The sequence below is a fragment of the Chrysochloris asiatica genome, unplaced genomic scaffold (assembly GCF_000296735.1).
Source record: "Chrysochloris asiatica unplaced genomic scaffold, ChrAsi1.0 scaffold00067, whole genome shotgun sequence".
In the NCBI taxonomy this organism is placed as follows: Eukaryota; Metazoa; Chordata; class Mammalia; order Afrosoricida; family Chrysochloridae; genus Chrysochloris; species Chrysochloris asiatica.
In genome coordinates, this window is record NW_006408585.1 from 5,631,392 (window position 1) to 5,653,396 (window position 22,005).

The 22,005-nt window shown below is 41.7% G+C and overlaps 1 protein-coding gene and 1 pseudogene across 1 annotated transcript in view; both read right to left on the reverse strand.

Annotated features, from left to right (window-relative positions):
- The window catches only part of PRKCH (protein kinase C, eta), a 376,249-nt gene that overhangs the window by 265,715 nt on the left and 88,529 nt on the right, over window positions 1-22,005 (reverse strand). The window lies entirely within an intron of this gene.
- Window positions 8,822-9,734, reverse strand: LOC102840973 (annotated as a pseudogene).

Here is a 22,005-nt window from a genome sequence, read left to right on the forward strand (position 1 = left end):
ATCAATGGGCTCAAGCGTGGCAACAATAGGGAGGTTGGCCCAGGATCAGGCAGTGTTTTGGTATGCTATGCATAAAGTCACTATGAGTTGGTACTGACTCGATGGCACCTAACCACAACAACTGTTAAATCCAAGCCTAGATCTCTAATCTCTCTCCAGCATCTGATCCTCTTGACAGCTTTCTCCTTCATGAGCTTCTCCTATTCTTTGCCTCCTCTCCTGGGCCTCCTCTCCCTCTTCCCTCTCAGTAGGCATCTCTGTTTCTGACTACTTGTCAATCTTGAAGCTGCACAGTCCTCTTTTCATTGAATAATTCAGACCCAATGTTTTCAAATGCAAATGAGATATTCAACTTCAGGGCTGTTGTGGAGGAGAAAATGCCTGGCAACATCCAGGAGGGTCAGGTTGGAATCTGTGGCTCGGGGTAGGGTCAGATTTATTTTGTGAGTGCAATGTCTCAAGTACATACCTCTTTCCCAAAGCTGTCTCTGCAGCTTTTCTGAAAATTCCCATCTCTGTGCCCCAAAGGTTCCTTTCATTCAACTTGTCCAGAGTTCTATTTCTTATCCAGCACTCCCTAATGAACAATTCCTCTCCACATTCATGACCCCACCATTTACCCAGCAACCCATATTGGAAACCCAGGCACATCTAATTGCTACCAGATTCCATCCAGTTCACTTTCTGAATCTCTCCTAAACCTGTACCTTCCTCTCCTCTACTACTGCCTGGCCTCACCTGGACTTCAGCAAAGGCCTTCTAGCTAGACTCACTGTCTCCAGCAACTGCCAGCGTTCTCTTTCAAAAGTAAAGATCTGCCCTCACAACTTCATAACTTAAAATCCCTCACTGTTTCCTCCTCCTTCCCTGAAAAGGTCACAACTCCCTGAAAACGGCACGTAACCGTGACTACCGTTAGCTTCTGCTCATCCAGCCTGCACCTCAACCTACTTTGGGAAGCACATCATTTCTACCAACCTGAGAGATCAACAAACAGGCATTATGGGTCAGACAGCACAATGAGAAAATCACAAATATGAATTAAAAAAAAAACAAAAACATCTGATCCTTCCAGATGAAAATCTTTCCTCCCTTTTTTACATGTTATACTTTTACATGTTACAACAAGTAATTCACCTTTTCATGGATACATTCCCAGGCCTCTCTTGGATAGTTGGGCAAGTCTATATATAATGAGCATTGTTGGAACTCAAGTCATGTGCCTGCCATTAAGTGCTGTCCCCTTTGACCTCACTTTATACACAGAGGACTGAAAACTTGTGAATAAATTAACCAACATGGATATCCCAAGTTCCTTCAGTAGTTTTACTCCTTCTTCATCGTTCTCGTAGTTTCCCCCTAGCCGTACCCCAATGTCCTCACATTCCCATTAAACAGCAAGTACCACCCTGCAGGTATGACCTGACCCTCGCAGGACAGAGCATGCTCATCACCAGCCTCAGTCTCGACAGGGCATGTCACTGCCTGAGCACTCGGAGAAGCTCCAGTGACCCAGGTCGAGTTTGCCGTCAGTTAAAAACTCTGTCTTTTCTGTGTGCTACGAAGCTTTGGTTTCTCACATCCTGTGTGGGCGCAGTGGTTAGGCAAAAAAAAAAAAAAGCTCTCACAAAAACCTAGACACTTCATATACTTTCTGCAAAATTTCAGCTTGTTCCAGATTCTAAGGACACTGGATCCCAAACTCCTAACAGTTTTAAGTCTATAATGCTATTCAGCTTTATAGACTTCTACATCCGGGGCTCAAATCAGCTTTATCATTTCATTACCCAAGAGTCCTGACAGAATGTCCAAGTGAATGAAGCTTAGAACAGAGTGCAAACACGAACACATGAACATTCTAACAGCCATTAAGGGAGTAACAAGTTCCCTAGCCCCGTGTCAACTATGGAACATTTTTGATAGTACGGAGGGAAACTCTTAAGCCCTTACTGAAACCCAAAAACCATAGGCCTCAAAATATGACATTTTTACACGCAAATATAGACATAGGAGTGCTGGTGTGGTGCCGCGGGTTAATACAAAGTCAGCAGTTGAAATTCACCAGCAGCTCCTCAGAAACCTTATACAAGGTCACTATAAACTTGACAGCATTTAACAACAGCAACAATACAGCACCTAACAACAAAGGCTCCAAAGATTTTCTCTTATATATTCCTCCCAAAGTTGTAAAGGTTTTGATTTTTCATTTTAGCTCAATGATCCATTTTGGTGACTTTTTTGCTTATGTTACAATGCATGGGTCTTTTGCATATGATGTCTATATTGCTGTTGTTGTTAAGGGCTGTCCAGTTGGTTCCAACTCTTAGTGACCCACACAACAGAACAAAGCACTGTCTGGCCGTGTGCCATCCTCACAACCGTTACATTGTGTGACCCCATTGCTGCTGCCACTGTGTCATATCTCCTTGGGGGTCTTCCTCTTTTTTCTGACCCACCACTTTACCAAGGATGATATCCTTCTCCAGGGACTGATCCATCGTAATAAGATGTCCAAAGCCTTGGGATAGGCAAATATTTCTTAGATATGACACCAAGAGTATAATCTGTAAAATGCTGCTGCTGTTATGTGAGGTTGAGTCAGTACCAACTCATAGAGACCCTGTATAGATTGTCTGGGGAGCAGTAAGCTTGAACCACTGACCTTGTGGGTCAAAGCAACCTTGCAGTCCAGCACATTAACCCACAGTGCCAGACCAGGACTCCATCCATAAAATAGTAAATTGATAAGGTAGACATTACCAAAACTAGAATTCCGCTATTTAAGAAACACTGTCAAAACAATGAAAAAACAAGATACAAATTATAAGAAAATATTTCTAAATTACATCTGATATAGGATGCATATAGAATACATAAAGAACTCTCTAGACTCAAAAATGAGAAAATAAACAATGCAAATTTTTAGAAAATGGACTCACCACTTCACTTCCCCAAATAAGAGATATAGATGTCAAATCAATACTTAAAAAGAAGTCCAGTAGCATCAATCATTAGGAAAATGAAAATTAAAAACAAATTAACCACCACATACTTTATTAGAAGGCCTAGAGTTAAAAAGTCTGGCTATATAAGGTAGTAGTGAGGACATGAAGCAACATGGTAAAGCCTTCTCAACAACAGTCTGGTGGCTTCTTTTAAAAAATGCACACATACACCTACCATTTCATCTAGCCATTCTACTCATAGGTAATTACTGAAGAATAAAGAAACTCATTCTATAGAATGATCTATACACAAATGCACGTAAGAGCTTTTCTGTACTAGTCAAAAGGGCTTGGGGCAATGTCCACTAACTGGTTAATGTAGTGTTTAAATGTGCTATAGCCTTATAATAGGGAGCTCTGGTAGTGTAGTGGCTACAAGTCAGGCTGCTGACCTCAAGGTCAGCAGTTCGAAACTACCAGCCATTCCACGGGAGAAAGGTAAGGTTCTCTGCTCTTGTAAAGATTTACAGCCTTGGAAACCCTATGCAGGGTTGCTACGAGTTGGAACCGACTGCACCGCATACCACCACCACTACCACCATTATAATGGAATAGTTGTTGTTAAGTGTTGTCCAGGTGGTTCCAAACCATAGTGACTCTGTGTAATAGTTGTTGTGAAGTGCTGTCAAGTCAGTTCCAACCCATAGCGACCCAGTATAGGGTTTCTGAGGAGCAGCTGGTAAGTTTGAACCGCCAACCTTGCAGTTCAAATGGCTTTGCAATCTGGTGCATTAACCCACAGCGCCACACAGAACTTCTCTGTATAATAGTATTGAGTGATAAAAAGGAATGAACTTTTGAGATCTGCAACACAGCATGGAAGAAATCTCAAAATACCAAGGGAAAGTCATATGAAAAGGAGTGCATTCTGTATGATTCTATTTATATGGGACTCTAGAAAAAGCAAACTAACCTACAGTCGCAGAAAATAGATCAGTAGCTGACAGGGGAGAGAGGTAAAGGAAACAGAAGGGGTGGTAAATAGGCATTAAAAGGGGGCTCAAGGCTGCCAAGGCAATTCAGAGAAAAGAAAATATTCTTTTCAACAAATGATTCTGACAAGGGAATATTCATATGCAAAAGAATAGATTTGGATCCGTACTTATCTCTTACCATGTACATTAAGTCAAAATGGATCATAGACCTAAATGTGAGCACTGAAACTATAAAACTCAGAAGAAAATATAGAGTAAATCTTCATGACTAGGTTAGGCAATGGTTTTATAGATAGGACAACCAAAGTGCAAGCAACAAATGCAGACCCTCAACATTTGTACCCACATGAATCAATGTTGCCCTAAATACGACATGTTCCCATCTAAGCTTATCCTTCCCATCCGGTTGTGTAACAGCAAAGCCAGAGAGGACCCAAGGTCTAATGTGAACTCTGCTATAACTTGTCTATGACTTTGAAAAAAACATTAAACCTTTCTGTAGCACAGAATCATGAGGGGAAAAGAAGGGAATCAAACATACAGATGACAAAGACCCATGAAAAATCAGATTTAAGTATTTTCAGGGAAAAGGGAAGTGGGCCAGGCAGCTGCAGTTTTTGAAACTTCCATGAGTGATTCAGACATAGTCAGAGCGCAAACTAACATTTGAGAACCTTGAGTTAGATGCTCTCTGAAGTCTTTTCCACCTTTGCTGTTGTTAAATGGCATCAAATCAGTTCCAAATCTTAGCGGCCCTATGTACAACAGAACAAAACATTGCCCAGCTCTGTGGATCCTCATCATCTTTACTATGTTTGAGTCCATTGCTGAGGTCACTGTGTCAATCATCCTGTTGACGATCTTTCATTTTTTTGGCTGACCCTCTAATTTTTACCAAGCATGATGTCTTTTTCCAGGTAATGGTCCCTGGTATATGATAACATGTACAACAGATGTGAAACAAAGTCTCAATATCCTTGCTTCTAAGGAGTATTCTGGCCATACTGCCTCCACGACAAATCTGTTCCTTCTTCTTGGCTCTTCGTGGTATGTCCAGTATTCTTTGCCAACACCATAATTCAAAGCCATTGATCTTCCTTATTCATTGCCCAACTTTGGCATGCATATGAAGCTATTACAAATACCATGGCACACTGTAGTCTTCAAAGGGCTGGCTTACCTTTTTAACACTTTAAAGAGATCTTTTACAGTAGATTTGCCCAATATAATGTGTTGTTTGGGCATTGATTAGGGACCCAATTAAAACGCAACCCTTGACAACTTAGTTTTTTTTTTTCCTCTCCATGTATCATGATGTTGCTTATTGGTTCCTTTGTGAGAATTTTTGTGGGGTTTTTTCCACATTGAGTTGTAATCCAAAATGTAGTCTTTGACCACATATCTCAGTTTATTAAGAACTTTCCTCCCAAGTTCTTCTTCATGGAGTCCAGCTTCTTGGATCATTTGCTCATCATACCAACTGAATAAGTATGGTGAAAATATACAACCTGGCTAACACCTTTCCCTATTTTAAAAGATGTATCACCTTGTTCTGTTTGAACAATTACCTGTAAGTCTGTGTACTGATTCTGCAAGAGTGACTTAAGTGTTCTGCAATTCCCATTTCATGTTTGTTATGATATATTATATTATGATCCACACAGTCAAATGTCTTTGCATAGTCAATAAACAAAAATAATATCTGTCTGGCATTCTCTGTTTTCAGTCAAGATCCAAAGACATCAGCAGTGATACCCCTTGTTCCATATCCGCTTCTGAATCCAGCTTGAATTTCTGGCAGCTTCCTGATGATGTACTGTTGCAACCATTTTTGCATCTTTACCACAATTTTACTTGCATGTGACCTTAATGATATTTGATGTTTTTCACATGCAGTTGGGTCATCATTCTTTGGAATGGCATAAATTTGGATTTCTTTGTTATCTGTCAGTTGGCCAGGTAGCTGTCTTCCAAACTTATTAGTATAGACTATTGAGTATTTCATGTGCTGTATCATAGGAGAATAAATTGAAGTGCCATGGCCTGCCCATAGAACCAACAGATCTGTGTTGGAAGAAGTGCATACTCCTTGGAGGCCAAACTTTGTCTCTCATATTTCAGACATATTATCAAGAGGGACCAGTCGCTGGAGAAGACTATCATGTTTAGTAAAGTGGAGGGTCAGAGAAAAAGAGGAAGACCCCCAGCGAGATGGATTGGCCAAGTGGCAGCATCGATGGACTCAACCGTGGCAACAATAGTGAGGATGGCCCAGGATCAGCAGTGTTTCGTTCTGCTGTGCATAGGGTCGCTATGAGTCGGTACCGACTCGACGGCACCTAACAACAACAACATCAATTTTCTGACATATTTCAGTTGGTATTCTGTCAATTCCAGGAGCCTTATTTTCACTAATGCTTATAGCGAAGTTTGACTTCTTCCTTCAGTCTCATTGGTTCTTAATTATATGCTACCCCCTGAAATGATTCAACACTGATCACTTCTAATACAGTAATTCTGTGTATTCCTTCCATCTTTTTTGTTTGTTTCTTTTTTCAGTATTAACATTTATTGGTGGCAGACATTTAGTTTTTTGTTTTTTTTTTAATTTCCAGCACAAATAATAAATCAACTCACAAGAGTGTGCTTTTTATCTGGCCCACATGAAGAACCTCACTGCACACATCTCTCCATACATTCCCACAACATCAAAAGAAACACAGCTTTGTATATAAACATAGGTCATTCATTTCATTAGCTGTAGAAAGCACTAAAGGAAAATCTGCAGTTTTCATGTACTAGCTGGAAATCATATACTGTAATATAGAATTAGTAATTGTTATGAATTGGACTGCTGATCTCAAGGTCAGCAGTTCGAAACTACCAGCTGTTACATAGGAGAAAGATGAGGCTTTCTGCTCCTGTAAAGATTTACAGCCTCGGAAACCCTGTACAGAGTCACTATGAGTCGGAACCAACTCCACGGCACATAACCACCACTATCACCACCAATAAAGCAAAAGTTGCAGGTCCGGAAAAACAATGTATACATACATGCACACCATCATTGTTATAATCTTTAAAACACAGATCAAAGTACTTGTTTAAGTGACTGCACTAACCAAGATAAAAGAAAATAGAAAAGGAGCCAGATGATTAAAAATATTTTTAAGGCCAAAACTGTTCAATTTATACAATTGTGGGAGACTTCAGAGGTTTCTAAAAAGTCCCAGATAGTTTCAGCTAATCCAGAGGGCACACAATTTGCATCATTGGGATAGTCCTGGGTTAAAGAGTCCAACAAAACAAAAATGTATAATCTCATACATGTGGCTGTATTTTTGTCACTTAGATTACTGATAAAATCCATCTTAAATCTTTAAACTAGATACAATTGGGAAACTTTCCTAAAAGAATTATATATTGTTGTTGCTAAGTGATGTCAAGTCAGTTACGACTCATAGCAATCCTGTACAGGGTTTCTGAGGGGCAGCTGGTGGGTTTGAACTGCTGACTCTGTGATTTGCAGTCCAGTGCTGATCCTACAGCGCCAAACCAGGAGTCCAAAAATTATGTATCATGTCACTCTAATCGAAAGAAAATAATCAAACTAAGAATGTGTCTGGCTGCTGGAAAAGAAAGCAGTGGTTAGGGTGTGGGCACTTGGGGGCGGGGCCTCAGCACACTGGGCAGGTTAGGTGATGCTGAGGAAGAAGCATATGATTATCTCTGATGCTTGCAGCTTTGGGGCCAGTCTCAGACCTTTCTCCTGCGTGGCCAGTGTTTATCAGTGTTTGAGTTAGCCAGTTTGAGAAGGGAGGGTCATGTTTTGTTTCTATTTGTTTTACACAGCCAAAAAGAAACAAAACCAAGCCAAGCACTGAGGTGCACCAGACGTGGCCAGCAGAGAAGGGGAGACAGGTAGGAGTTGGTCACCCCCCCCACCCCACATGGCTATTCCAGTGGGGAGCAGATACCTCTTCTCCTCTGGCCCCAAGACAACAACAATCCACTAGTACATTCCATCACAGCCACCTCCTATGTTCCTGTCCCCCTCAGCACTGTTGAGTCCAGTTCATCAGACCTCCGTGTCTCTCAGCTCACTGGGAATCAGAAATTAGAAATTCCACTTTTCCAAAGCGGGTTCAGTAGCTTAAGTATGTTGTTGTTGTTGAGTGCTGTCAAACTGGTTCCAACTCATAGGGTTTCTGAGGAGTGGCTGGTAAGTAACCGCCGACCTTGTGGTTCAAACTGACTTTTTAGTCCAGTGCATTATCCTGCAGCGCCACATGAGAACTCCCTTTTCAGTATATGTGTTGGAGTTCAATAATAGTTCACGGCCAGTAAAAGTTCAGCACCTCCTAAACATGGGCAACAATCCATTTCCTGTTCTTGCATCTGTAGAGCTTGTTGGTCCAATTTAGACAACAACATTAGCACGTTCCACATCCTTTCTGATGCCTTGGCTGATCAGAGCCAGCTGAATGAGAGGTGCGGCTGAGAAGAGATACAAATTCATTCTTGTTCTAGGGGAAGTCTTTGTCTTCAACCTGGAATCTGTAGATTCTGGAGAGATGTTGCCATTATTCAGAGGGTCTCAAGAGAGGTCCCTGGGGTACGTGGCCTGAAGAGACGTTATTCTTTACAATGGTCTCTGCTTTACAACAACACACGGGTTATCTTGGCAGTCATTGTGTTGACAGGATTGGTAGCTGCCCTGGTGAGCTCTTTAGCGCAACATCTGTGATGGACACTTACAGCCTGGACAACCTCAGGCACCATGGGAAGCATTCCAGGGTACAACCGGTGAATAAGATAAGACACCTTAAATTCATCTTCCTTGTTACCAGTTCCAGTCTCATCTCAACTGTTCATAAACAGTTACCTTTCTTCCATCTTTGGTTTTATTGGTTTCGTTTCGTCTAACGTGAGCATTGGCTTGGTGGGTTGAGGCTGCAGGACTTTGAAACCAAGGAGCTCCAGTATGTTCTGGGCTGTGTTGCATTTGGCCACCTTTTTATTGGTGCCTACGTCTTCACTCACGTGGTTTCTGACCGTACCTACATCACAAAACTCCTCGCCCGGTCAGGAGCATGCACTCCGTTCCTCCTGCTGAATCTGGGCCAGTCGGCTAATTGGATCCATCCCTGACCATATTCTAGACCCGTGTGTAGTGTGACTATGGTTTTTGTTTTCGATTTAATTCTAGGCTTCATTCACTCAACTGTAGGAAGGGGAGGTAAATTCTTCAGCTTCTCAAGAATCGCTATGTCAGCATTTTTCTTAAAAATCTTACTTTTCCCTTCACCTTCCCATGAACTCCCCTCTCCAACGGACACCTTGGTCATAAAACTCTTCATGTAGGATAAGTCACTCTCCAGGACAACCTCAAAGTTCATAGGCAAGGACTATTTAAGTGCAATCTCAAACACTTAATAGACAAATTTCCTGAGATTTTCTTCTGATTTTCTTCCATTCACCTCCAACCTCTCTCAAAGGGGCCGGTTCAGCAGGACCTCTGACGCTTTAGCAGCACCACCATGTTCGACAGCCTGTCTCATCCTTCCTTTTCCTTGAAATTGCTGTCCTCCCATAGAAAGTTCAACTTCATAAAGTAAAGGTGAAACTTAAACTGGATAGAAGTACCTCGAGGGGTAAGCACTTCTCTCACGATGTCGGTATAGGTGGACTGCATCTGAGACTAAAGGTCAACAAGGTTGTATATTGTTTTTTTTCCCCCAAGTTCCATGCATAATACATTTAGTTCTACAATAGGAATTATGTTTTCTTAAAAAGAGGATGCTCCAAGAACAATGTTGTTTGGGTTCAGTTCTGAGAGGTTATGTGACTAAGAAACCGCAGGCTGCTGCCCTGAGCATGTCCCCCAACCAGGGGTCCTGGGTGGAGACAGTGAGGAGGAGAAGGAAGAAGAAAGGAGAGAAAGAGATGGAGGGAGGGAGGGAAGAGGTGAAATGGCCATGGAGGGGGCAGCCAGCGCTGGACCACAGATTAGGGGTGAGGCAGCGCAAAAGTTCAAGAGCCTTCCCTCCATTTTTTTTTTTTCCATGCCAAAATTTTCTTTATTGGAACATCAGATGATGTATATCAAATCTGTTTTGTGTTTCATAAGTGGTCTAAGTCCACAGTGGAGATCTTCAGATGGGTGAAATTCAGCTATTCTTTCCATCTTCACTTTTGATTTTGTTTTTTTGTTACATTGTTTCTGATATCTTTATTCTTTAGAGTTCTAACCTTACCAGTTTATATTTGCCTCAGACTCATGTTTTATGTTCAAAATAGATCAGCAGATGATAATTGCACCTACTATACACACGAGAAAAAAATCACTCCATACTCTCACAAATGGCTTCCATCCATCCTTTGGATCCATTTTGAAATGGCAAACTATCCATTGCCATGGAGTCCATACCCTATAGGATGGAGTAGAGCTCCCTATGATTTCTGAAGCTTTAAGTCTGGACAGCAGACTCCTACAGAGTAACTGGTGGGTTTGAACTACTGACTTTTCAACCTTTCCTCCATCTTTTGATGCTTCCTCATCATTCAATATTTTGCCCATAGAATCCTTCAAAACTACAAGTCAAGGATTGAATTTTTAGTTCTGTTCTTTCAACTTAAAGAAAGCCGAGCAGGTTCTTTCCATTTGGCTTTATAATTCCAGATCTTTGTACATTTCATTATCATGCTTTGTCATCTAGAGCAGGCTTTTGAAATCTTCTGTTCGTCTTTTTGACTTCATCATTTCTTCCTTTTGCTTTAGCTCCTCCACATTTAAGAGTGTTTCAGAGTCTCTTCTGACATCCACTTTGGTCTTTTCTTTCTTTCCTTTGATCTGATGCTTGCTGTCACCTAATTCATGACAGTCTGTGTTTGTCTGTTACATTCCCTCCAACACTCTGGTCTCCCCTGTCACTACAGGACCACCCCATGATGCACCCTCCAGTCATACATCACTACTCCCTATCCCCCATAAAAAACAAAAGGGGTCTCCACATCACTGCCCTTTCTAAAGTACTATTCTCCTCAACTCTCTTTCCCTAATAAGGCTTCCAGTGGTGTCATAGTTAAGGTTTTGGTCAACTTGGCTGAGCCAGGATTCTCAGTGGTTTCCCAGTTAAGATGGAGTTTATCACCTCCATGAGGAGATCTAATGTAATACAATCAATCACACATGATCTGATGTAATTATGCAATGTGTTTTAAATCCTCACTTTTATGATGTTAATGAGGTTGGATGCAAGCTACAGGATTAGGTTGTATCTTGAGTCAATTTCTTCTGAGATAAGAAAGGAGAGAGAAGCAAGCAGAGAGAGAGGGAGGGAGGGAGGAACCTACTACCACCAGGAAAGAAGAGTTGGGAATGGATTGCATCCTTTGGACCCAGGCTCCTTGCACTGTGGAGCTAGCTCCTCGAGCCACGGAGATACTAATGCTTAGATGCAGGAGATCCCTAAAGGATACTGCACCTCCAGATGCTCAAAGAATACAAGGACCTTTCCCCAAAGCAGGTACTCTGACTTCATATTTTGTCCTGGTGTGTATCTGTGGGTTAATGCGCTAGACTGCAAAGCCAGTTTAAACTGCAAGGTTGGCGGTTCAAGCTCACCAGCCGCTCTTCAGAAAACCTATATATGAGGAACCGCCTCGAAGGCACTTAACAACAACAAACTGTGGAGTCATGGTCTGGCACTGTGGGATAATGCACTGGACACCAAAAGGTCAGTTAAAACCACAGGGTCGACAGTTCAAACTCACCAGCTGTTCCTCGGAAACCCTGCACAGGGTCGCTATGGATCAGAACTAACTTGATAGCACTTAACAACACCAACAAACTGTGGAGTCCTGGAGTAGTGCTGTAGGATAAGCACTGGGCTGAAAGCTTGCTTTGAATCATAAGGCCGGCGGTTCAATTGTCATTTGGTGGTGTTGTTAAGTGCCTTCGAGTTGATTCCGGCCCATAGCAATCCTGTATAGGGTTTCCAAGGCTGTAAATCTTAACAGGAGCAGAAAGCCTCATCTTTCTCCCGTGGAACAGCTAGTAGTTTTGAACTGCTGACTGTGAGATTAGCAGCCCGATTCGTAACCTAAATGGTCACTAGGAGTTGAATTAACTCAGTGGTACTTAAGAATATCAAAACTGTGAGAGAATAAATTACTATTTGCTAAAGTAATCTATTAGGAGTTCTGGTAGCATAGTGGTTTCAAATTGGGCTGTGAACCTTAAAGTCAGCAGTTCAAAACTACCAGCTGTTCTGCAAGAGAAAAATGAGGCCCTCGGCTCCCGTAAAGATTTACAGCCTCAGAAACCCTGTACAGGGTCGCTATGAGTCAGAATTGACTCCACAGCACATAACAAAGTCATCTATTTGTGGTATTTGTTACAGCAGCATTGGATAACTAAAACAGGTAGTTTCCCAGCGCCTGCAGAACAAAACTTACTCTCTTTCACCTGGCTTTCTGGCAAACTGCCTCCCTGTTAACTTAGCAAAACCTCTTTGTCCAAATTTAATTCTATGAACCTGCTCTTCTCACCAGACCAGCCTCCTCACTCTGTTGCTCAGCCATACCTTTACTCAGGCTATTTACTCTGCTTGGAAAGCCTCTCTCTTTCACCTCCACCTGTCTGTTCATTCATTCATTCAAACCTTCACTGAAATACACTGAGGATCTTTGCCATGTATTCAGGATGCCCCAGAGTAGCTTCCCTAGGGCTACAGGAAAGATGGATAACAAAGCACACTTGACCAGATGGGTCTGAGCCATCTTTTCCAGGAAGGTCTAGACATTCACATTAATCCCACAAGTCTAAAACGCCCTGTTTCAATCATTAACAATACTTATCGATGACTTTGAACAACTGCTAGTAGTTTCACAATCTTATCTCTCTTATCATTGCAGTAAGTCTGAGCTCTGTTCCAGCAAGATCTGGTACTTGAGTATTTCCCCAGAAGTCCAGAGAGTACCTTGAAACAAGGCTTTGGACTGGTTCGATCCAGTTCAACCACCTGCTGATAATTTGAATTTTCATCCCAGATGTACTGAATCAGAATCTACATTCCTGGTGATTCTTAATGTATGAGAGGATGGATGAGAGGGCTTCAAAAGTTCCTGAAAAAATTCTAAGATTTAATTCCTTGTTCCATAAACTTTTTGAAACCCCTTAATACTCAGACTCTTGGTGGGTGTGGCACTATAGGATAAGCACTGGACCACAAGGTGGGTTTGAACCGTAAGGTCGGTGGTTCAAATTCACCAGTTTCTCCTCAGAAACCCTACATAAGGTAGCTATGAGCCACAACTAACTACATGGCACTTAACAACAACATAGCAAATATATCAGTATCTCCTGGAATAGAAAGGCAAACTCTGAGCCAGGGGTTGAACTAGTTCAAAGTCTGGGTTTAAACCGCTAACCTTTTTCTTTACAGTCTAGCGCTTAACCACTGTGCCAGCAGGGTTCCTTGAACTTCAGAAATACTGCATTAGAGAGAAATAAGAAACTATCCCACCCCAAGCTGCTCAATCCCTCCCTCGTAGCTGTTTCCAAACCAAATTCCTTCTGGTGGGAAGCAGTGATTGAAGCAAAGCCAGTGCAACTATTCTCTCAGAGTAGATGTGTTCCCAACATTCCTGAGAAGACATCTTTCCATGGGTTCTGGTAGCACAGTGGTTACAAATCGGGCTGAGAATTGCAAGGTCAGCAGTTCGAAACTACCATCTGTTCCACAGGAGAAAGATGAGACTTTCTGCTCCCGTAAAGATTTACAGCCTCAGAAACCCTGTACAGGGTCCCTATGAGTCGGAACTGACTCCACAGCACATAACAACAACAACAACATCCCAGTTGAGGTCAGCAGTGCACACATGAACCCAAGTGGCTTCTTAGCGTGACAATTCCTTCTGCTCTTGCAGGGTTTCGAATGCACACATGAGCTATTCATTAGACTTTCAGGCCCCTGGGAGTTCTGGGGTGGCACTGTAGGATAAGCACTGGACCGCAAGGTCAGGACTTCAAACTCACCAGTTGTAGTTCAGAAATCCTATACCGGGTCGCTACAAGTTGGAACTGACACAACGGCACTTAATAACAGGAATACTCCCATAAAATCCCAAGCTACTGAATCGATTCTGACTCCGTAGCAACTTTGTAAGGTAGGATAGGACTGCCCCATAGGGTTTCCAAAGCTGCAAATCTTTATGCAGACAGACTGCCGTCTCCTTCTGCAGTGGAGCAGCTGATGGGTTCAACCACTGACCTTTTTGTTAGCAGCTGAGCACGTAACCTCTCCACTACAAGGACTCCTTCACTAATGGCACCAGATAATTTTAACTTAATTTTAAAATGGTTTATTCTGGTTCATAATTTACTTTGGTTGTTCCCCCTGTTGAGAATTCCTCTTTTCACCCCAGATATTCTAATTCCGAAGGAGCACTGGTAGCGTAGTGATTACAAATCGGGCTGCTAACCTCAAGGTCGGCGGTTTGAAACTACTAGCTGTTCCGTGGGAGGAAGATGAGGATTTCTGCTCCTGTAAAGATTTGCAGCCTCAGAAACCCTGTGCAGGGTCACTATGAGTCGGAACTGACTCCACGGTACTCAACAACAACAACAACATACTAATTCTGAGTCTACATTTTAACGAGATCTTATATATATAAGAATTACCTGGGAGCGGAGGTCCCTGGGACCATCAAGTGAGAAGAGCAGAGAGTGGAACCCTACCCAGAGAAGCAGTGACGACAGAAATGGAAGCAGAGATGATAACGTGGACAGATAGAGCAGCTGGGGACACTGGATTCATAGACAGAGAGGAGCTGTGTGTGATGGCTGGGGGGGCAGGCCTGTGGGGTATACCCTTTGGTTGTTTAATGATGCATGGAGGGGATTGTAATCATTGCAATGAAACAAAATACGATAGGATGAATGTGAAACTGATGTTCTCCCATATAAGCACACATAATTCACAATGAAAACTTTAAAATAAAGATAATTACCTGGGGATCTTTTAAAATGTAAATCCTGAATCCAGTATATCTGGGTTTGCTGTTGTTACGTGTTGTCCAGTGGATTCTGACTCATAGTGACCCCTGTATAGGATTTCCAAGGAGCAGCTGGTGGGTTTGAACTGTTGATCTTGTGGTTCGTAGTCCAGTATTGATCCTACAGTGCCAAATTTTCTTCAGGGAGCTGAACCAGAATGAACTGGTTCGAAGCCCTGCTTTGAGGGAAACAAATACTCAGCATATGTTTGCTGATCTAATGAGCTAAATGGATACCATCTGAGGGTTGTTGTGAAGTGCCGTCAAGTCAGTTCTGACTCATAACAACCTCATATAGGGTTTCCAAGGAGCAGCTGGTGAGTTTCAACTGCCAACCTTGCAGTTGAGTGCCCATCCTACAGCACTACACTAGGACTCCGTCATCTGAGGGTGATATTGAAAATACCCTTGCTCTCTCTCTCCAAACCCTAAAGCCTTTGATTTGCAAAGGCTGTGTCAGATTACCCAGTATGAAGGTAAGAACAGGCTTACTTACTTGTGCTTACTTATTAATTGTACTGAGCAGTTTCACATGTTCTTCATATCAAAGTAGGTAAATATAAGTAAGCTCATGCTTTCCTTGCTTACTAGGAACTCTGTCCCTGTCAGATTATAAATTTTAAAAGAGGCTGAATTTCTGTAGGAAAGTGCTGTAGGGTTGGGAAAGAGACAGATACCAGTCCTACCTAGAAGGAAAATCTTTGGTATAATTAAAAAATGTTAAATTGTTCACTACAGTTTAGTAAATTAGTACAAGCACACCTGCGCTTAATTTTTTTACTGGGTAACCGATCCCTGACCAGGAGTCCTGGTATGGCTCTATAGGATCAAACACTGGACTTCAAGGTCAGTTTGAAGCACAAGGTTGTGGTTCAAATTCACCAGCTGCTCCTTGGAGCAGGGTCACTATACAGGGTCAACTATGAGTTGACCAACTCGACAGCACTTAAGAACAACACCCCTCACCATGTAGAAGTCATTTTCCACTCACTGTGGAGCAGCAATTATGTTCTTTGCAATGGGCAGTTTCACTAGAAAATGTTTTCGAAGAAGAAAAAAAAAAAAAAGAAAGAAAGAAAAGCAGCGGAACATTTAGAAGCATTAGCCAAAATGCCGTGGGACTAATGAAAATGTCTATTCACTATACATATCGTTAGTGGAAATGTGAACACTATTTACCATCTCAATTCTTCTGCTACAACTGTAGACTGTGTTTCAAAACATGAAGCTTTCATTTTATTGAAGAAATCTTTTAGAAACAATTACCAAGAAAGAAAATTCCATTTTCTGTTTGTTTTATGAAAAAAACAAAACACAAGAAAATTAGGGGTTTTCATGGAAAATGCCCTTAAATTGGGGTTTTCAACCAATACAAATTGGTTGAATCATGGCCAGCACAGCGAAATCAGAATGGACCCAAATGTAGAAAATGTGGGTATACTGGAAATAATCAGAACAGAAACAAATACGGTTCAAAGCTCCAGAATGGCCAAACTCAAAGAGATGTAGTCAGCCTTGTCAGAAGCCTCGTGCGGAGGCTGGGTTATCTTCAAGAGTAGCATGGAGACCAACACACATTCAAAGTGATGTGGTCAGCCACATTCATTTTACAAATTCAGGTACACACACATTAAACAAATTTGGATTCGTTTTGCATTGTCAGCCATGACTGAACCAGCAAGAATGGGTTCGAAGCCCTGCCTAAAAGAAATAGATGGTATCTTTTGTAAATGAAAGGTTCAATTTTTTCATCTGTAAAATAGGAATGATAAGTTACTACAGGATATAATAAAAGACTAAGTGACAGAACTGTGACATATAAAAGCACTCCAAGTTGTTTCCATAGCATACCAGTGATACGTGGACTACAGGGACCCAGTGTTCAGAAACTCCTGGTTCACTGGATGTGGCCACCAGTTCACCAGACCCTTGATTTTGTTTGACACCGTATTGCAGAAACAGAACAAGCTCCTTAGATCACTGGCTCAGTCTCCTTGTTCATGAAATCAGAGGGCTGTCTGAAAACCTTTCCATGATTCTAAACAGACTTGGATAAAAGCCTGCTTACAGGACTCACGGGAAATACTCATTTAATTAACTGGTAATAATTTACAAACATTTCCCTTCACAAAAGGCATTAGAATTGATCACAGACAGGAAATTTCTGGCTGCTTAATATTCATCTCAGTCTGCGATTAGTAGAGGGATCTAGCATATTAAAAGAGGAACAAACAATTCTTTATTTGGGCAAAGGTTCACCTAGATTCTATGGGCCTTCAGCCAGACCTCTGTGACAGATAAGTCTACAAAATTCTGATTCTGATACTTGGCTAAGTGACTTGTTTCTATAGCTTTTCCAAACTCTAGAGATAGTAACAAAGGAATCTTAAAGCATTTTGTGATTCTCTCTCAGCTGGCACTGAGCTCAAATTCTTAGCAGAGATGAAATTCTTATTAGATTGTACCAGTAACCAAAAATAAGAAGTTTGGAAGTGTGGCTGTGTTCACGAACAACAACAGCTACTGTATCTTAAACTCCATCAATGTACAGGTGCCATACTAGGTTGTTAGACAAGCATTGTGTCTAACCTCTACAACCTGCGAGATAAAGATCACCATCCCATTATACAGAAGGGGAAATGGAGTCTCAATGGGGTTATGGAATTGACCAAGGGCACACAACAATAAAGACCAAGGGAAGACTCACACGTAGGTCAGATCTGCTATGCAGCCTCCTTCCAGGATCTAAGAGTCTTGCTCCTGCCATGTCAGCATCTGCTTGGCAGGTTCCTACAGTTCTGTCTGCTGCCTCCGTCTCAACCTAAAGCCAGCCCAACCTGGCTTCCTTTAGGCCATCACCTGTATCCCCTGGGAGCACAGGTAAGACTGTGCCATCAGCACCTATTGCTCCCCATTAACTGCCAGGTCTCGGCATCCTAGCCTCACCTCCTCACTGCTGCCAGGGCCAGGCGGAGTGGCACCAGCCTGACTGACAGTGCCAATAGGTACTCCCAGCAAGAACACCAGGCACAAGAGGCTAAGCGCAGGTAAGTCTATGTCCTGTGGCCGATGCCATGATGGGGACAGGGCAGAGGTCGCTCATCAGCTAGCCATCATGTTCTGTAGACACACAACCTGACTCTCCTCAGGGAAAGAGTTTAAAGGGAAAGAGGGGGGATGAGGCTGATACTATGCCCCTGTTGATTTTCTACTTTGAGCGCTGCATCAACCACACAAGTGTAATGAGTTAAAAGCACACTAAGGGGGTAGTGGAGAGGAATCGATAGATAAGACATACCAGGGAACCACTAGGCCTGGAACTGTAATAGTAGACACATAACACGCATTTGTCAGAAAGCACAGGGCTGTACCAGATAGAGTAAACCTTAATGCAAACTATGGACTTTAGTTAACAGCAATGTATCAATATGGGTTCATCAATTTCAATAAATACACCACAGAAATGCTAAATGCAAGATGCTTAACACCCTCCTCCCCCATAAATAAAACAAAAGCTAATAATAGTTGCTGTTGAGTCAACTCGCACTGATGGCGACCCCATGTGTGTCAGAGTATAACTGTCCACAGGGTTTCTAGAGCTGATGCTTTATTACAACATGGCCAGGGTTTTCTTCCAAAGTACCTCTGGGTACACTCCAACCTCCAACCATTAACTGATTGTACCACTCAGGGATTCCATAACATGCTACTAACAGAGGAACTGTATGCAGAGGGGAGGGTATTTTTCTGTAAACATAAAAATTCTCTCTGTAGGATAAGCACTGGACTGCTAACTGCACAGTCGGCAGTTCAAATCCACCAGCTGCTCCTCAAGAAAGATGAGGCTTTCCATTCCTGTAAAGAGTTACATCCTTAGAAGTCCTATACATGGTCGCTATGAGTTGGACTCAACTCATTTCCTTATGGCTGTGGCTATAAGGAAAAAATCCAATTATCTTTCCACTATCTTTAAAAACAAGCTACAACAAATACCCTAAGGAACATGCACAGATTAAAATCTATCAAGAAAAGATCAGGGCAAAAACTTAACAAAAAATTAATGCTTGTGAAATCTAACAAGTTTAAAAATGAGGAAGACATTATTATTATAATTTTCAGGAGTAAATCCTCAGTCTGTCGTCCCTCATCCTAAATCTGTACCTTAATCGTGGTCAGAGAGGGACGGGAGCATAGGCAAAGAGCTCCTGGCTGCAATCACAGTTCTAATACTGCCCACCTGCCACCTGGCTTCTGCAAGTCAACAGTGAGAGGATAGACCAAACCTTTAAAGTTCTTCTCATAAAGATTCCACATTAGTCTCAAATTAGCTTCTCCACAACTAAACATACCTACAAAGTCACTATTCCTTTACATCTTGAATATTTCAACTCAGAGCCTACTACCTTGGATGTTCTAACATAGGAGTTGTGTCTTCTAACAAAAGAAAAACACTTTTATATTAAAAGTGTTTTTTCTTTAAGTTTCTCTACCTATAATGAGAAAACAGGAATGAATGAGTGAATTATCAATCCAAGATTAGATAAGTCTGAGGACTTCAATAGTTACCTTCTGCCAAGGAGGAGCTAAGGGTAGAAATGGTCTACTATACTACTTTACAAGTGTTCTCTGGGTGTGGCTCAAGCTTTTGGAAATATCTGTAAGATCGGAAAAATAAATTAAATGGAGAATATCTTACTAATGGCTTTTAAAAAACACTCCACTACAACTTCTCTCCCTTTATTGTCAAGGTGGAGCCTGGGTGGAACAAGCACTTTGTAACCTGGTTGCTAAACTAAAGGCTGGTGGTCTGAATCCACGCAGCATCTCCATGATAGAATGACCAGGTAAACAGCACTTACAAAGATTATAGGCAAGAAACCCCCATAGAGTAGTTCAATCCTGTAACATATGAGGTTACCATAGCAGGGCTTTGAACCCATTCTTCCTGGTTCAGTCTTGGCTGGCAATGCAAAAAGAATCCAAATTTGTAAAATGTGGGTGTACCTGAATTTGTAAAATGAATGAGAACTGGAACAGGACAATTCATGGGTTAACACCCTTCTAGAAACTTCATTTTCCTCTTAGAAACAAGGTCAGTGTGCATGTTGTGCAGCAACCTAGTCTCTTGATTGGCAGAGTCAGAAATAGTGGTGCCCAGCTCAAGAATGATGGCTGACCACATCACTTTGAATGTGTGTTGGTCTCCATGCTACTCTTGAAGATACCCAGCCTCCTCACCAGTTTCCTGACAAGGCTGACTACATCTCTTGGAGTTTCCCATTCTGGAGCTTTGAATCTGTTCTGATTATTGTTCCAGTATACCCACATTTTCTACATTTGGGTCCATTCTGATTTCGCTGTGCTGGCCATGATTCAACCAATTTGTATTGGTTGAAAGCCCCGATTTAAGGGCATTTTCCATGAAGACCCTTAATTTTCTTGCATTTTGTTTTTTTTTAATACGTTGACAGAAAATGGAATTTTCTTTCTTGGTAATTGTTTCTAAAAGATTTCTTCAAAAAAATGAAAGTTTCATGTTTTGAAACACAGTCTAAAGTTGTAGCAGAAGAATTGAAATGGTAGTGTTTACAGTTTTACTAACGATATGTACATCTGTATCTACTTGATGGTGACAGGTTTGGGTTTTTGGTTTTTTGCTGTCAAGATAATTTATCTCTATTCATGGAGCCTACCTCACACCTCCTTTATGAATGAGGACAGTTCTGCCCAGCCTATCAAGAAGAACAGAGCTTCAGGTATTTGTCATAGACTAACAAGGTTGGGCCAAGTTCTTCCAAAGAACCCAAACTGACATCCTGAAAACCAGCAGTGAAATTTCAGAATAGTGCCAGGATAGCAGGCAAGACGACGCTTTCTTTCTCCACCAAGAAGGCATCCCTGGAGTCTTCGTGTGGCACTGTAGGAAAAGCACTGGACTGCAAGATCTATTTGAACTGAAAGCTCAGTGGTGCAAACTCACCAGCTACTCCTCAGAAACCCTATTCAGGGTTGCAAGGAATTGGAACTGACTTCGAGGGCACTTAACAACAACAACAATAAGAATCTCATAAGGAGCCCAATGGTTAGGAACTCAGCTACTAAGCAAAAGGCCTGCATTAACTCACCAATAGCTCTGCAGGAGAGAAAACTGGCAATCTGCTCCCATAAAGATTACACCCTAGGATATTCCATGGGGCAGTTCTACTCTCACATGAAGTCACTATAAATTACAATTGACTCGATGACATACAACAAGAAGAGTCTCATGGTGAAGAAGATCCTGAAATGAAATGAACCAGAGTAATTGTGTATGTTCTCCGTATATGGCATGTCTGTCAAAATCAAAGACCCCTTTAAAAAGTCATTCTCTGCATAATCTCGCCCCTTCTCTCTCTGCACTGAAACATAAGAATGGTTCTCTCTGGTAGAAGCTTTGAGCATGAGCATACTCTGGCCTGAATGGGGAAGATGGATGGTTGACCTGGCTGGGGATGAATAAGCCCCAAACTCTTGTCTTCTTGCTCAATGATCTCACAACCCCATTGCCCCCATTATCTCAGCGAGTTGCCTTCTTCTCTGAGGGAAAACTCCACAGCAAAGGAGAAATACTAGGAGATGATGTCTAGTAAATTGTTCCACAGACAATAAGTTGCCTTTGTAGAGTAAATAAGGACATCTCAAAGATCTGCAATGAAATAAGGATTAACTCCTTTGCTACCCTTATTCTAAAACATTTTGTAACTGAAGCAGTAGACTTTTTTTAAAGGGCTATAGATAAACCCAGAATAATTCTAAATTTCTGGTTTTCATTAATATATTGTAAAGGAGGGATAATGCAAATATTCTGGGGGTGAAAAAGCAAGGAATAAGCCAAAAGTATATGTTTGACATATTAAGAGAGTAAGTCAAAAAGTATTGATACTAGGACTCCAGTTCAAATGAGGGGACCTCGAAAGATTCTGGGGGAAATGCCATTATCTTTTAATTCCATTTTCCCACAAACT